Here is a 17,251-nt window from a genome sequence, read left to right on the forward strand (position 1 = left end):
TAAAATTCTGCATTTTTACATGTTCCTCTGTGCAGTCTCTGTGATTTCTCTGAAGATTTTAACCCACTTAACCCCAACATTTCTCCAAGTTTTGTATAGCCCTAGTTATTTTTGTTGCTTTGACAAAAAGATAGAATGTTAATGCACATTGGTTTGGTGTCCATGAGGCCTTTTGTTGTTTTATTTTATTTATAAGAATATTTAGGGGTGCTGCTACGAAAACGATTAACTAGCCTGCTAATATTCTTATATTGAGATGCATGGGGCTGCCAAACTACTCCATAACAGTGCCAATAACTTATTACTTGTGAAACAAAATCTATTTCTATGAGCAATTCTATTAATATAATATAAAATAACATAATGTATTTTTTTGTTACATACAATATAGCTCAGTATTCGTATTATTTATTTTATACAGTATTTTAATAATTGTCAATCATTTTGTAGGTGACTGTAACTATTGTAACCTAACTTTCTCAGTAGTTGAGATTATTAGACATAGACCTAACAAGCACCCTCTACCACCCCACCTGTATTTCTTCCACACGTCTGTTGACAGTTTCCTTTCAAATAATATTACCAGTTACCACTAACGTTTCATTCTCTGCCTGCGTCTGCTTCTACAGAGCATTTAGCAATCATACTTCCTCTCCCCTAACAAAACTTTCCTCTAGGAGAAAAAATAGTCTCGCGATAGGCGCTCGCTTATGCAGCCGCCATATTCCGTGACAGTATTTTGATTTGTATCTGTTGGACGTAAGAAAAGAAAAGAGAAAATAAGGTGGGAATAGAGGGGGTAAAGAAGAAGAGCTGTCAAAATAATTCCCGTGTCTCTGAAACAGCGGGGGGCTGTAGTAACCCCCCCACTCGAGTCAAAACAGAGAAGGCCTGAGTCCCGTAGAAACTCAGTTCACGAAGTCCCCCCCCCCCCCCCCCCCCCTCCGCTCTTCTTTCAGCACCACGGCCCTGTGGAGATTCGGTGGCTGTGTCTCGGGTGTTGAAGGTGGCCCGGGGAGCGGCGGAGACGGTAAGCGAATGCCTCAGAATAGGCCCAGAAGTGGTTTGAAGTTGTTGTTTAGTTACTGTAGATGAAAATTCGGTCTAACTTTCCCGACTAACATGCTCGAAATACGTGTGCGACTCCACATCCCTCTGGTAAAAAGAAAACGAAGAAAAAAACGTTCTGCTGTCGGCTTTTCAAGTGTGAAAAAGTGTTTGACTGCAACTGGTGTAGGCAATCTCGCGAGCGATTTCGTCTTATGTGCGATTTGTTGTGTCCAGCATGAATGTGTTATTACACATTTGTAATAACATTTAGCTGTGTACATTGCATTTATAGTTCCACCGTACATTTTAAAGCTGACGTGCATGTTTTGTAGCTTATAGGCTACACTGTAGCTACATTTTTCCATTGAGGTTTCTTGAAAAACCTCGTCATCCATGGTGTTCTGAGTGCACAACTAAGTTACTACGCCAATATGATTATAACAAGTGTTGTAACTTCAAAGAACCTTGAAATAGTTTTACGCTTGTCAAAAAGTTAGTTAGCTTGGTAACATAGCAGCTCGCAAGTCGCGATAGTTTTGCTGGTCATTTACGGTGACGTTTGATGCTTCGAAAAAGTAACACTTTGTGTTACAATTGGTCCCAGCATCTAAACGTGTTACACATAAAACACTGCTTTGCAATTATGATGGACTGTCTTTCCTTTCATTCCATTGATGGGCCTTCACCAAATATTGCCTAGAGACGTATTAACTAGGAGTACCGAATGGCATAGCACAGGCCCAACCTATAATAAGTAGGCTAATCGAAAGTCTCCAGTAGACTAGCCTACATTATATGAAGTGTATTGATGCACGAATCGAATTACCTTGATGAGTCAAACGTACTCTCACCTTCCCTTCTATAGAACGTATATGAAATATGGTTTTACACATTCTCTCAATTCGGCTATATGTTAATGTGTATGTTATTCTATTGGATTTAGATTTGTTTGTTTGCTTCCTTATGTTAGTTAGTTTGATCATCTGAGCAGACTTGGCCTAGCTATACATTTAAATGTCCCTTCAGGATGAAAGGTTTGACAGCTCTCATATGTATAGGTGCAGGGGATCATGTGTAGGGGTGGGTTTGACACATTACTAACCTTGTTCGTAAATGTTGATACAATTATAGGGTGATTCCATGCAAGGACAGCCTGCAAATATTTTGGGTAGCTCATGTTGTTCTGGCAATTCTCACATAGAATCTTAATTGGTATAAAGGATGTTTGAAATGATTTTTACATTTCTATCAGAAACATTGTTTTCAACAATATGTAAAAAAAAAAATAAGTAAAATCAAAAAGGATACTTTTGAGATATTCATATTAGTTGTATATGAGAACTTGTTCTCAACTAGCCTACCTGGTTAAATAAAGGTTAAATGTAAAAAATAAATAACAGCAAAACATAATTTTGTACAGAAGTAGCTAGTGAGCTAGTTATGCTAATGTTAGTGAGCTAGCTAAGCAAAATAATGTTTACAAATCCATGGCTGAGTGCCTCTTGATATAACTCAAACTTCCCTCAATGATTTTATTCAGAACAGGACATCCTTTCCATTTAGCTACTGTTTTTGTTCTAGTTCTCAGGTCAAAAGATTTGTATCCCAATTCTTGTTGTAGCTGCTTGTGTCTAGTTCATGTTGAAGTAGCCTAGCTAGGCTAGATTTAACAGCTGTATTAGCCTACATGAACTCAGACCTGGCTGACCTATTGTTATTGTTATTCATAACATTGTTGGATAGGTTTAAAGTGGAAATGACAGCATCTGTTCATATACACCCCCAGGAAGAATATGTCACTTTCTTAAACATTTTCTGACAAGCGATCACTTAGATCATTTTCACGTTTTCATAAATTCGTAGAATGTTTGGGAATTACGTATAATAAGGCATTTGTGAAAATTCTATATCAATATGGAGTGGGAACACGGCCGTGCATTTGGACAAGTAATAGACACTGCAGTAAATAAAACGGAATAAAAACATATATCTTGTCCAGGACCGGAGTCTACGCAGACCGGTGCACCATGGCCGATCAGAGCTACAGTAGGCCTTTATGCAAACAAGCCATTGCCACACAGGCTTGCCATTCACTTTCAAATCAAATTTATTGGTCACAAACACATATTTAGCAGATGTTATTGCAGGTGTAGCGAAATGCTTGAGTTCTTAGCTCCAACAGTGCGGTAGTATCTAACAATTCACAACAATACACACAAATCTAAAAGTAAAATAATATTAGGACGAGCAATGTCGGAGTGGCATTGACTAAAATACAGTAGAATATAATACAGTATATACATATGAAATGAGTAAAGCAGTATGTAAACATTATTAAAGTGATTAGTGTTCCATTATTAAAGTGACCAGTGATTCCATGTCTATGCATATAGGGCAGCAGCCTCTAAGGTGCAGGGTTGAGTAACCGGGTTGTAGCCGGCTAGTGATGTCTATTTAACTGTCTGATGGCCTTGAGATAGAAGCTGTTTTTCAGTCTCTCGGTCCCAGCTTTGATGCACCTGTACTGGCATCGCCTTCTAGATGGTAGCGGGGTGAACAGGCCATGGCACGGTGGTTGATGTATTTGATGATCTTTTGGGCCTTCCTGGGACATTGGGTGCTGTAGGTGTCTTGAAAGGCAGGCAGTGTGCCCCCGGTGATGCGTTGAGCCCTCCACCATCTGGAGAGCCCTGCGGTTGCGGGCGGTGCAGTTGCCGTACCAGGCGGTGATACAGCCCAACAGGATGCTCTCAATTGTGCATCTGTAAAAGTTTGTCAGGGTCTTAGGGGCCAAGCCAAATTTGTTCAGCCTCCTGTGTGTTTACAGGAAGTTGCAATGGCGCGACTTTTGATCATTAGAACGCATTCGCCAAAAGCCACAAAATATACCTGAATGGAGTTTTGCAAATATGTAAATACCACGGGAGTCCTCTTACATTTGGGGACTATTGATCAAACAACCATGAAAAGGTAGGCTCTGTCTCCCTCAGTTATGCACATCAACAACAACAAGAATAATTAATGCTAGCCAGCACAAGATGAGCTAAAATATACTGAAGGAACACTAGATAAACCCTCTCAAACTTTTTCAGCTTGTAGTTGGCTGTCAAAATTGCACTGATAAACGATGGGAAATTGTAGCTTGCTAGCTAGCTGCTTCCAGACACAAATGAGAGAACACCTCACTTTGACTATTTTACTCGTCCTAGCAGAGCCGGTTAGCTAGGCTGTTAACATATTATCTAGAGCATTCGTGACTAACTATTGTTTTGCCTACGTTTACTGTCTTGCATATAGTCATCAGTTATTCTGCGCTTTGGCACACTCAGACGAGAGTGCTCTGAAATCGGAGTAGCTAGCCAGAGGGATTATGCGAATGCAAGAGATATGCTAACTGAATAACAGTCGTTCAAGTTCTTGCTACCAAATGACATCTGCATCTCTAGCTGTGTATAGCCACCGAAAAACAATATGAGGGGAAAAAGTCAGTCACTCAACCACTCCTCCAATGACATGACTTGACATCCTCCTAGTGGCTAGTTAGCTATCTAGCTAACGTTAGGCCCCGTGTTTTTCTTTTCTGGCTGGGCCACTCAAGGACATTCAAAAACTTGTCCCGAAGCCACTCCTGCGTTGTCTTGGCTGTGTGCTTAGGGTCGTTGTCCTGTTGAAAGGTAAACCTTCGCCCCAGTCTGAAGACCTGAGCACTCTGGAGCAAGTTTTCATCAAGGATCTCTCTGTACTCTGCTCCGTTCATCTTTCCCTCGATCCTGACTAGTCTCCCTGCCGCTGAAAAACATCCCCACAGCATGATGCTGCCACCACCATGCTTCACCGTAGGGATGGTGCCAGGTTTCCTCCAGACGTGACTCTTGGAATTCAGGCCAAAGCATTCAATCTTGGTTTCATCAGACCAGAGAATATTTGTTTCTCATGATTTGAGAGTCTTTAGGTGCCTTTTTGCAATCTCCAAGTAGGCTGTCATGTGCCTTTTACTGAAGAGTGGCTTCCGTCTGGCCACTCTCCCATAAAGGCCTGATTGGTGGAGTGCTGCAGAGATGGTTGTCCTTCTGGAAGATTTTCTCATCTCCACAGAGGAACTCTGGAGCTCTGTCAGTGTGACCATCGGGTTCTTGGTCAGCTCCCTGACCAAGGCCCTTCTCCCCCGATTGCTCAGTTTGGCCACGGGGGCCAGCTCTAGGAAGAGATTGGTGGTTCCAAACTTCTTCCATTTAAGAATGATGGAGGCCACTGTGTTTTTGGGGACCTTCAACGCTACAGAAATGTTTTGGTACCCTTTCCCAGATCTGTTGATATACTGCTGGTGTTGCTGAGGAGGGCTATTGGCTTGGTTTTTGCTCTGACATGCACATTCAACTGTGGGACCTTATGTAGACAGGTGTGTGCCTTTCTGAATCGTGTCCAATCAATTGAATTTACCGCAGGTGGACTCCAATCAAGATTTAGAAAAATGGAAACAGGATGCACTTGAACTCAATTTCGAGTCTCATAGCAAAGGGTCTGAATACTTATGTAAATAAGGTATTTCTGTAATAGATGTGAAACAATTTCTAAAAACCTGTTTTCATTATGGGGTATTGTGTGTAGATTGATGAGGAAAATGTTTTATTTCATAAATTTTAGAATAAGGCTGTAACGTAACAAAATGTGGAAAGTTGTCAAGGGGTCTGAATTCTTTCCGAATGCACTGTTGATACGCTAGCCTATTAGCCACATTATGACTTACTTGTGATCATTGCCCTTGCTAGTTTGATTGTGTTGACATTCCCAGCCTTAGTTACATTCATCCGTTATTGTCCAACATATTGAGTCATTGAAACTGAAACAGTGCATCCCGAATGGAGGCAGCAAACAGTGTACCTGGCCAGCTGTGATTTACAACCTGATAGCAATATTTTTTGGACTACCAAGAAATGTATTGGTGAATAATATTAATCATGCATTGAACTGTATCCATCTATTCTGCCAACAATGCCTTAGTGTACCTCATTAGAATGTTGAGTCAAATAAAACCTATTTTTAAAACCTCTTATAAAGTTGGTTTTGTAGCATAAACTGGGAATTTGATCTTTGTGACTGATATTATGATTGTCTGTTTCATATCTGAAAAGTAGTTAAAACACTGTCAGTTCCACTTTAAGTGCTCTTTGTTCTTTGTATCCATAGAGACAGTTCTTTTTTCCTTTACTCAACCCTCCAATCAGAAATTGTGAGAACACTCATTTAGAATGCCTGGCTGAATTAAGCTTTAACAGTGCGCGTGTGTGTGTGTGTGTGTGTGTGTGTGTGTGTGTGTGTGTGTGTGTGTGTGTGTGTGTGTGTGTGTGTGTGCCTGTGAGCAAGTGATAAACTTCAAGAACATTGATAATACAGGGTTGGTCTGCCTAAAACATTGGGATCATTTTGTTTCTGATACAGATTATTTTGTGTTTCCATGCCTTACAACCAAAGCATAGTATGCCTGTAACTCAATGCACCGTTTCTTTTATTATATATTTTTTCTCTCCCCTTTTTCTCCCCAATTGGTAGTTACAGTCTTGTCCCATCGCTGCAACTCCCGTATGTACTTGGGAGAGGCGAAGGTCGAGAGCCGTGTGTCCTCCGAAACATGACCCCGCCAAGCCACACTGCTTCCTGACACAATGCTTGCTTAACCCGGAAGCCAGCCGCACCAATGTGTCGGAGGAAACACCATACACCTGGCGACCGTGTCAGCGTGCATGCGCCCGGCTCGAACCAGGATCACTAGTGACGCAGCTACATGTTGCACGACCGCTGCGCCACTCAGGAGGCCCAATGCACTGCTTTTTAAATGAAAAATCTTTCTTTAGGGCCAGATTTGAGCAAATTCAAAAATGTATTTAATCATGATTAACTACAGAAAGTCATGTGATAATTCGCAATTAATTATTTTAATCCTTTGACAGCTCTATTTCAAACACACCACATTTCCAGAGTAGTCTCTCTGGTACTTTTAATGATATGACCCATATTATGCATAGAAATTGACATTATAGGTGAAAAAGAGCGACTCAGCTAGGCGGGAATAAGGAGATGTACATGGGGATGGTTGTGTAATAGACATGAAAGGAATAATGAATATACACATGGAATGGAATGAATAAAGCTAAATGTATGTATGCATATCAAATGGACTACAACAGCAAATAGAAATGGAACAGAACTGCAATAGCACAATAGTTAAGGACTGTATCTAATAACTAGGTATTAGGGTAAGCGTTCCTATTATGCACATGTACCAACTAAGCCCACTTCCATCTTTGGATTTAGAAAAATTACATTTTCTGCTGTTTAATGTTCAACTAATTTATCTGGTTGTTATATCCATAACTTATTTAATTCTAACCCAATCAGATGTTTTATTATTAAGTTATTGACAATTATGTGTAAGTTCCAACTTGTGGCCAATTTCAAAGCTGTAACATTCTTTGGGTGTTGAGGTGACCCTCAGATGAACACATTTTCCAGATATTTTTAGCACCATCTCAGATAAGTGATCATACTCTATCTAAAAGTAATAGATTAATGTGCTGATTTATGCACATGATAGCATATTTCATGAGCATTCATGACTATTTCTTGCCAATTGAAATTATTCGTTTTTCATGCTAGCAGTTGTTCCTGCATGTCAGTCTTACAGTAGCAACATAACTTGGTGAACTACAATAAGATAATATATTTTAAATGCATTTTCTGTTATATTACTTTTAAATTAAACTTGCATTGTTATACATGGATGCCATTTTTGAAAATTTTACATATATCTCAGGTGGACATAAAGCGTACAGTAGCACAAAAAGCACTCCCTCTATACAGAATGTAAATGACAATAAAGCAATATTCTTCAATATGATCTATACTAGTTAGCGGGGTTCGTGCTAATAGCGTTTCAATCAGTGACGTCACTCGCTCTGAGACCTTGAAGTAGTTGTTCCCCTTGCTCTGCAAGGGCCGCGGCTTTTGTGGAGTGATGGGTAATGATGCTTCGAGGGTGGCTGTTATCTATGTGTGCAGAGGTTCCCTGGTTCGAGCCCGGGTAGGGGCGAGGAGAGGGACGGAAGCTAAACTGTTACGTAAGTAAAGTAATTCAACTTCACATGAGAGATTAGTCTTTCATTTCATGACCTCCTTTCTTACAAAAATTAAGGGCAGTATATGTTAGAAATGTCTAAACTTAGATTTTGGTTGGCTTAATAGGTACACTTACCCTACATAGTAATACAGGCGTAACGACTAGCATGATTGCTAACAATAATAACAACAGCAGAGTATAAACATGTTACCCTAATACCATACAATTAGGCTATACAAATGGTCAACATAAATAACAAGTACACTATAGATACAAAGTATGTGGACACCCCTTCAAATTAGTGGTTTTCGCTTAAATGTTTTTGTATTTTACACTCTTTTCCTCCCCTATTTCGATCAGGTCTCATTGCTGCAATTCCCCAACAGGCTCGGGAGAGGCGACGGTTGAGTCATGCGTCTTCTGAAACAAGACCCGCCAAAGTGTGCTTCTTAACACCCGCTCGCTTAAACCGGAAACCAGCCGCACCAATGTGTCAGATGAAAAACCGTTCAACTGACGACCAGAGTCAGGCTGCAGGCGCCCGGCCTGCCACAAGGAGTTGCTAGAAGCGATGAGCCAAGAAAAGCCCCTCCGGCCAAACACTCCCCTAACCCGGTCGACGCTGGGCCAATTGTACGCCGCCCTTTGAGACTCTTGGTCACGGCCGGTTGTGACACAGCCTGGGATCAAATCCGAGTCTGTAGTGACGCCTCAAGCACTGCGATACAGTGCCTTAGACCGCTGCGCCACTTGGGAGGCCGGATTTTGCTATTTTAGCCACACCCATTGCTGACAGGTGTATAAAAATTGAGCACACAGCCATACAATCTCCATAGATAAATATTGGCAGTTGAATGGCCTTACTGAAGAGCTCAGTGACATTCAACGTGGCACCCTCATAGGATGTCACCTTTCCAACAAGTCAGTTTGTCAAATTTCTGCCGGCTAGAGCTGCCCTGGTCAACTGTAAGTGCAGTTATTGTGAAGTGGAAATGTCTAGGAGCAACAAGGGCTCAGCCGCGAAGTGGTAGGCCACACAAGCTCATGGAACTGGACTGCGTAGCGCGTAAAAATCGACTGTCCTCGGTTGCAACACTCACTACCGAGTTCCAAACTGCCTTGGAAGCAATGTCAGCACAAGGACTGTTCGTCGGGAGCTTAATGAAATGGGTTTCCATGGCCGAACAGCCGCTCACCAGACTAAGACCACCATGCGCAATGGCAAGCGTCGGCTGGAGTGGTGTAAGGCTCGCCGCCATTTGACTCTGGAGCAGTGGAAACGCGTTCTCTGGAGTGATGAATCTCGCTTCCTCATCTGGCAGTCCGACGGACGAATCTGGGTTTGGCGGATGCCAGGAGAACGCTACCTGCCCCAATGCTTAGTGCCAACTGTAAAGTTTGGTGGAGGGGGGAATAATGGTCTGGGGTTGTTTTTCATGCTTTTGGCTAAGCCCCTTAGTTCCAGTTAAGAGAAATCTTAATGCTACAGCATACAATGACATTCTAGACAATTCTGTGCTTCCAACTTTGTGGCAACAGTCTGTGGAAGGCCCTTTCCTGTTTCAGCATGACAAGGCCCCTGTGCACAAGGCCAGGTCCATACAGAAATGGTGTGTCGAGATCGGTGTGGAAGAACTTGACTGGCCTGCACAGAGCCCTGACCTCAACCCCATCAAACACCTTTGGGATGAATTGGAACGCAGACTACGAGCCAGGCCTAATCGCCCAACATCAGTGCCCGACCTCACTAATGCTCTTGTGGCTGAATGGATGCAAATCCCCGCAGCAATGTTCCAACATCTAGTGGAAAACCTTCCCAGAAGAGTGGAGACTATTATAGCAGCAAAGGGGGGGGACCAACTCCATATTAATGCCCATGATTTTGGAATGAGATGTTACACATAGAAATTACACTAGAGATAATAACAGTCCACCCACACTCATGGAATGGAAAGTTCAGACCCAGGCAATACTTATACTCTTGAGAGAGCATGCAACGGACCTGACTGGCCAGAGCTGGGCTAGCTAAGAGCATCTGACCAATGACAGGATACGTGATCAGTGGTCAGAGTGGGCAGAGTGTGGGGTGCATGGTGACAGTCTGATTGGCTGAATCCACAAGCTAGAGGTGATAGCGATCTCTCACGTGAAGGGGAGATGTTAACAAATAACACAAACAATGGAAAATAGTCCTACAGCACCATCTAAACCACTGTGAAATATATTTTCAATAACCCAAAAATATTGTATTTTCAGCTGTTTGAAGCTGGTGTACAAAACCAAAAGTAAAAGATGCAAAAACTGAACTTAAGAATGGGGAAGTATAGAAATAGCGCACACAGAACAGATCTTCCGCTTCTTAGACCGTGTTTAGACTTGACAGTTCTTGCAAATTTTGTATTATGATAATAAAATAGGCGGGGGAATAGGCTAAATATGATAATAACACAACAACAACTAATGGCAGTAGCTAACTACTGTAGCTAAGTAGCCAGCTATCCGCTGTAGCTAGCCAGAAAGCAAAGCTAAAGGGGGCATAACTCTAGCCAAACTTAAAATGATTGCTCTAAATATTAGCTGGCCGGCTAGCACTTATGAGGCCAGTAAACACCACAAACTAGGAGCGTATTACCTCCAATGTTATAATGAAAAGGTCCCTCTCGGTCCCAAAACACACGTTTTCTGAAGACTTGTGGGAGGAGTGCTGATTATGTCGCCCACTGTATGCGATTTCGGTAGCCTGAATGCATCCAGACTGAGGAGAAATCCGTACACAATGCATCCCTGACCACCTGAAGTGGTCAACCAGATCTGAACACAATCAGACCACAAAGCGACTTCTGTGCATCTAGAACCATCTTTTCATTGCGAGCTTCGTATTCTGATATCAGAAGTCGCATGTAAGTGTCAAGTGTAGACAAAACCGTAGACTTGCTTTCAATTTGAATGACAGATCTATAACTCACATTTCTATGTGATTTTGGTCTGGTCGCCCAAAAAGTTACATATTGCAGCTTTAAATCTATTCCAAATAATTTGGTGATATTCCAGATATTCCATGTATTAAAACTCAACGTGTGAATGTTCGTTTGTGGTATTCCTGTTACTACAATGTTAAAATATTGAATTTTCAACAACCGTGATTTGTCAATAGTCTGATTGTAAAAGGCCAAGTGCAGTCCATTTAAAGGACTACTAGGCTTTCTAGAATCACTTCTCTATTGGTCTTCAATGATTGTGTTGGTGTTGCTGATGGTGTTGGGGGTAGAGTATCATTCATTAGCAGCTTGTGCCTGTCTTGACTTGCAGTAAACATTGAACTTCCTGACCAATAAGCTGCCATGGCCAACTGTTTATAGGTGCAGACCCCTAACTGAAACCATGTGTGTCTTTAGCTGGGCAAATATGTTGCTTGCTGGGAAAGGCCTGCTGGTTAGCCATTCTTTGGTGAGTGGGGTGAGGGTATTTCTTCAATGACTCTGTGTCACAGGAGGTTGGTGGCACCTTAATTGGGGAGGACGGGCTTGTGGGAATGGCTGGTGCTCCATGTGTTCGAGCCGTCCTCCCCTCAGCAGCCTCTGCTCTGCGTTTTGTGAGTGTGAATGAAGGGAGAGTAAACATTTAGGCTATAGAGTGTTGAGTTAGTGAATTAGAATGAAGTGACTTGTTTGATATTGTTTGCGAGCTTGCATTCAAAGTATTGTCTCCCTGCATATTTGTGGTTTACAAATGTGCTGTTTGCAAACACACAAATTGGACAAGGTAAATAATCTTGCAGCAAGAGGAAATGTGAATTATTGTGTCGATTATAATGAATGGACATTTTTGATACATACAAATCAAGTCTGACATTTTCTATGTGGAAATCACAAACGTTAGAAGCCCTTTTAAACCTCAAATACACTACACGTTTGCATTTCCTGCTATGCAGGACATTTCCTGCAACATCAGGGTGATCAAATTAAGATCCTACATCTGTAAGTAGATGTTATGGAACCAAAGCTGAAAAACAAAGAATATGTATTAGTGTGCTTTTTTATTTCATGCACTAATAGTCAGTTCCGATTATTGCCAAGACATGAATGCTCTCTCCTGAAAAACCTGTTTTGAGGTTAATCATTTGAACAGCAACCTCTTCCCAGTCAGAGAGAGACAATGTTTTTCACTAGGTAGGGGGAAGGATAACTGTATGAGTGTGTTGGCTTGAGTCGTGTTGTCATGATTTTAGACTTTGATACCGATAGCAGGTTTAGTATCACAATACTCGATACCATCAAGATACTCAATACCAAAATGATACCGCAGCAACAAAATAAGGCGTTTTAGCCAAAGTCGCAGAATGGCACTTGATCCAGACAGATCTTTTGAGTTTATTACATTTTAGATTTTTTTATGTGTACATTAATGAATCAATATTTATATATTTTAAATATTTTAAAATAAAACTTTTGTGAACTAACACTCGCACTTGACCATTGAGTTATTGAGCTTGTTTTGGCTGATTTCATGGGGCTACATATGAAAAACAATCTGTTTCCCGTCCATTTGGGACTTATTTTATTGTATTGATCAACAACATTTGCACAGAAGAAGCAATCTCTTATTTTATAAAAGTATGCGCTGTCTCTTTAAGACCCATGACATCATTCACACACAGACAGTTCAAGGCTCAAGCAAAGATGATCTTTGACTGCGGTCCAAACGTGAAGTAGACAGCCCTCGGCCCTAAACCCTCAGCCCATGAATGACGTTTTACATCGTCACATCCAAGTGAACCAAACGAGGGAGAGTGATGATCGGAGAGGCAACGTCCTTGGTGGAAATCCTGAAGCTGTTGATGTAACGTACCTAGCAAGCTAGCACTCCTGTCAGGTAGCTAGCTACAGTTACCCATAGCTGGCTAGCTAGTTTTATAGTTTGGTAATTTATTCCAATAAAATTTCAGGATTGCCAAAAATATGTCTATGACGCTAGCTAGCAAACTACGTTTTATAGTATCCTCACTATGAGTCTGCCATTTTGAGCGTTTTATTCCCATTTGCCACAGCTATGTATATATTTTTAGCTAGTCACCTAGCAAGCTAGCATGGTAATTTTGTCTCAAATGCCCCCAAATACTGCGAGTTGATTAAATTTGACATTTGACTACAGTTTGCATTGAATTATGGGTCATATCAACCCTGCAAGTTATCAAAGTTGTTCACTTGCTCCTTTAAGCTAAATCAAGGGCCGAGGGGGCAACTTTTGTTAATTGGTCCGCCACTTAAGATTGCAATCAACAGGGATTCCCCCGAGGGAAAGTGCCTAGCGCGAGGGCTGAGGAGGTAAAAATAAACACGATTGGACCACAGCCCTTGACTGGGAGAGACATGAGGCGGGGGACACGAAGTTAATTAGTTTTTGGTGACAATCAGCTTTGAAATCAGCAATATTTGACATTATGGTTTGCATATTATCATAAACAGGGTATTAGGGTAATCAATTGATGTTAGCATTAGCTGTAAGCTAGCAAGGTAAGCTAGTCTACCAAGGTGGAAGCTACCGGTATCTCTTGCATTGTAAAGTGTTCTAGCCTGTAATGGACATTGTTTTGCGAACAGTAATTAACAGTTTCAACATTTCTACATGCTGTGTTGCATTATTCAAGTGTGTTAAAGGGATACTTCAGGATTTTGGCAATGAAGCCCTTTATCTTCTTCCCCGGAGTCAGATGAACTCGTCCATACCTTTTTTATGTCTCTGTGCGCAGTTTGAAAGAAGTTGCTAACTAGCTTTAGTGCAATTGTTAACTAGCGTTAGCACAATGACTGTAAGCCTATAGTAACTGCTAGTATGCTGGTAGATACCATTAACTTCCAGATACTACCTCTTAACTTCCTTCATACTGAATGCAGAGACATAAAAATGGTATCCATGAGTTCATCTGACTCTGGGCAAGTAGAGTAGATTAAGGGCTTCATTGCCAAAATCCTGAAGTATCCCTTTAACTTCTGTGCAGCATAATTGGTGATTCAGCCCAGACTCCGAGTGAGTGCAGTGGTTCCTCAGGACAGGCTAGAGCTAGCAATGAGTAAGTGGAGTAGTCACGGAGCAGGCACTCTTGTGCTCTTGTGCTATAAGGGGACATCGGCTGCGTTGATAGAAAGACTTGGTTCCTCTCTCAATCAGTAGACAAGGTGAGACATTATTGACAGAAGTACCGATAGTAACAAAAATTCTAGTACCAAACAGATTTTCATGCTCTAGTATCAAAAAGTACCAACGTTTCGGGATACCGTGCAACACTAGGCTTGAGTACAAGTGCTTGTTGTTTGGGTCAACAGTACAGAGGCAATTTAACCTAGGAAGTCATGTTGGCTTACCTTCCGTTCTGTCAGTCACCGCATTTTGTTAATTTTAGCACCAGAGCATGTTCATAGTTCGCTCAGTAATAGCTACACCGTAAAGTAGATGAAAGTAGGTTAAATATTACATCACAAATACCCTACCAGGTGGACACTACATTTTTATTTTATAGTCATGTGGCCTTATCTCTATGAGAGTAGTAAGTAGACAATAAGGATGCATTACATTTTGCCCAGTGCAGCAGGTCTGTCTCAGGAAGAGAAAGAGCATCTGGATTTTACCCTCCCCCACCTTGGCCTGTGTGTGGCTGCCTGGCTGTCAGGAAGAGAGACTCAGTTGAACCCCGCCCCCCCTTGGTAAAGCAGCTCTCCTATAACTCCTTAGCTTTCAATGCAATCCTTCATTTCACATGGTGGACTTTCCAGTTCAGGGGTTAAATTGCATGCATCGACTGAGTATGACACTGCAACTGATATGTTGAATCCACCACCATTAGAGCATAGTTGTAAGAGACACTTTGTATTACTGAATTATTATATGTTGATAAGGTTATTAACACATTGTTGGAATACTACTGTGGTAGATTTTGCAGGGTCCACTGCATGTAATCTCTCAGTTCAAAAGATTCCAACCACTTGAGATGGATTGTGGTTAGAGTTTTTTTTTTACTAACAAAACAAAGTTAAACACAAAATTGTAACCTGACATAAACCAGTAGAACCACCACACTTTTAAAAATGTTACTTGACAAGAGGACTATAACCAGGTTTCCATCCAACCTTTTTATGCAAGTAAAGTACATGTCGGATAAGAAATGTTATGACAGGCCTAATGGAGCAGCAAATTTGTCAGGTAAACTTTCCAAATGTCGACGAAACCAAAAACCGCTGGACAAGGTGGGATCTTTTTGTGTCTGTAAAATGAATTATGCAAGAAATGGCGGTGGAAACACTTTTATGCGCAAATATTGATATAATAAGTGAACTTGATATATTGTGTGGTCCTCTCACTATGACTCGGGAAAGCATGCAGTTTCGTAGGCTACAGGTGAAGTAAGGTATGATGAACTTCACAGGGTGGTGAAAGTGCACACTTTTTAGCTTGATGCTCCTTTCCAATAAATATTGAGGGTCTTTTTTCTAGTGACATGATGATCGATGCTTGGCTGCAGTTTGACAAGTAAAAATAATCTCACTCTTTTGTCCATAATAATTTCATCATCAGCTATACTCGCGTCAAGCTTTTGGCTAGAGCGCACGTGCCAATATCAGAGTGGGCACATTCGCTATATAACGCAACATTTCTTGTGACAAAACCATCAGTAGAGTTGAAAATGCAATGGAAATCCAATTCACTTTTTGTTCGGTACATGGGAATTTAATGGAATTTCCATCACGCACAGCCTTTTATCCAAAACAAGTCAATTTGATGGAAACACGTCTCTGGTGGGAAAATGCACATATTTCATTTTATGCAGATTTGAGAATATTCTCATGAAAATCTGTCGCCAATTTGATGGAAACCTAGCTATTGCTAAAGAGTGAATCCATAACAAATGGGGTTAATTAACTAAGTCATGGAATTGGGGAGTAGGGTCTTTCTATAAACTAGGGTAACAGTGAGGATTTCCTACACTGGACAACTTGTTACAGCTGTTGATGTCATTGATAATAATCAGCCAATTTTTTTCATGTCATTACATTCAGATATAAGGGGGAAACATAGCTATATTCAATAAAATTCACAAGTTGATTTAAAACTTTTTTTTTACTTTTACCCCTTTTTCTTCACAAATTCGTGGTATCCAAATGGGTAGTTGCAGTCTTGTCTCATCGTTGCAACTCCCGTACGGACTCGGGAGAGGCGAAGGTCGAGAGCCGTGCGGCCTCCCAAACACAACCCAACCAAGCCGCACTGCTTCTTGACACAATACCCACTTAACCCGGAAGCCAGCCACATCAATGTGTCAGAGGAAACACCGTACACCTGGCGACCATGTCAGCTTGCACTGTGCCCGGCCCGCCACAGGAGTCGCTAGTGCGCGATGGGACATGAACGGCCAAACCCTCCCCTAAACCGGACAGCACTGGGCCAATTGTGCGCCGCCCCATGTGTCTCCCGGTCGCGGCTGGCTGCGACAGAGCCTGGACTCGAACCCAGAATCTAGTGGCACAGCTGGCACTGTGATGCAGTACCTTAGACCACTGCGCCACTCGGGAGGCTAAAACCTATTTTTAGCCCTTATGTTTAACCCTCTCCTTATGTTATGAGGTGAAAACAGTTTTTATGGGCACACAAATCCAACATTATGTATGCGATTGAAAAATCAAATGCTTCTAACCAAAAGAGTCACCTTAAGTTGATACTTAAAACCTAAATTGATACTGTCATTAACGTGGTTCTTCAATAGTTATGCATAATAGTTGTTGGGATGCGCATTTGGTGTCCAGCTGATTAGTTACGCCGTGCTATTTTCATACGATCATCTGATCCAGTAAGGAATTTTCTGAATAATGGTCAAGTAATGAACAACTGTTGTGATAGCGCATGTGATGCAACAATAGCCCAAGTGCTGGAATAAAGGTGTTTGCAAGGAATGTCCAGAATATTTTGGTGTCTCATTTGTTACGCTCAACATGTTGTGTGTGCAGTCAAAGGTATTATTATAGCCTAGCTACCTTTTTAGTGTCTGTTGCTTCAGGAACTTGGAGAAGTATATCCTATAGTGAGACTCTGTGCACT

The 17,251-nt window shown here is 41.5% G+C and overlaps 1 protein-coding gene across 10 annotated transcripts in view; it reads left to right on the forward strand.

Moving 5' to 3' along the window:
• The first annotated feature begins 699 nt into the window (after nt 1-699).
• The window catches only part of LOC106607744 (TGF-beta-activated kinase 1 and MAP3K7-binding protein 2), a 73,461-nt gene continuing 56,909 nt past the window's right edge, over nt 700-17,251 (forward strand). For 6 of the 10 annotated variants that reach the window (XM_014205024.3, XM_014205026.3, XM_014205030.3 and 3 more), the window contains exon 1: nt 701-1,030. The gene's annotated coding sequence lies outside the window, so the exon portion shown is untranslated. Of the gene's footprint in view, nt 1,031-17,251 lie in introns of all 10 variants that reach the window. The other 4 variants (XM_014205027.3, XM_014205028.3, XM_014205025.3 and 1 more) reach the window with 2 other exon arrangements.

The sequence above is a fragment of the Salmo salar genome, chromosome 06 (assembly GCF_965601325.2).
Source record: "Salmo salar chromosome 06, fSalSal1, whole genome shotgun sequence".
Lineage (NCBI taxonomy): Eukaryota > Metazoa > Chordata > Actinopteri > Salmoniformes > Salmonidae > Salmo > Salmo salar.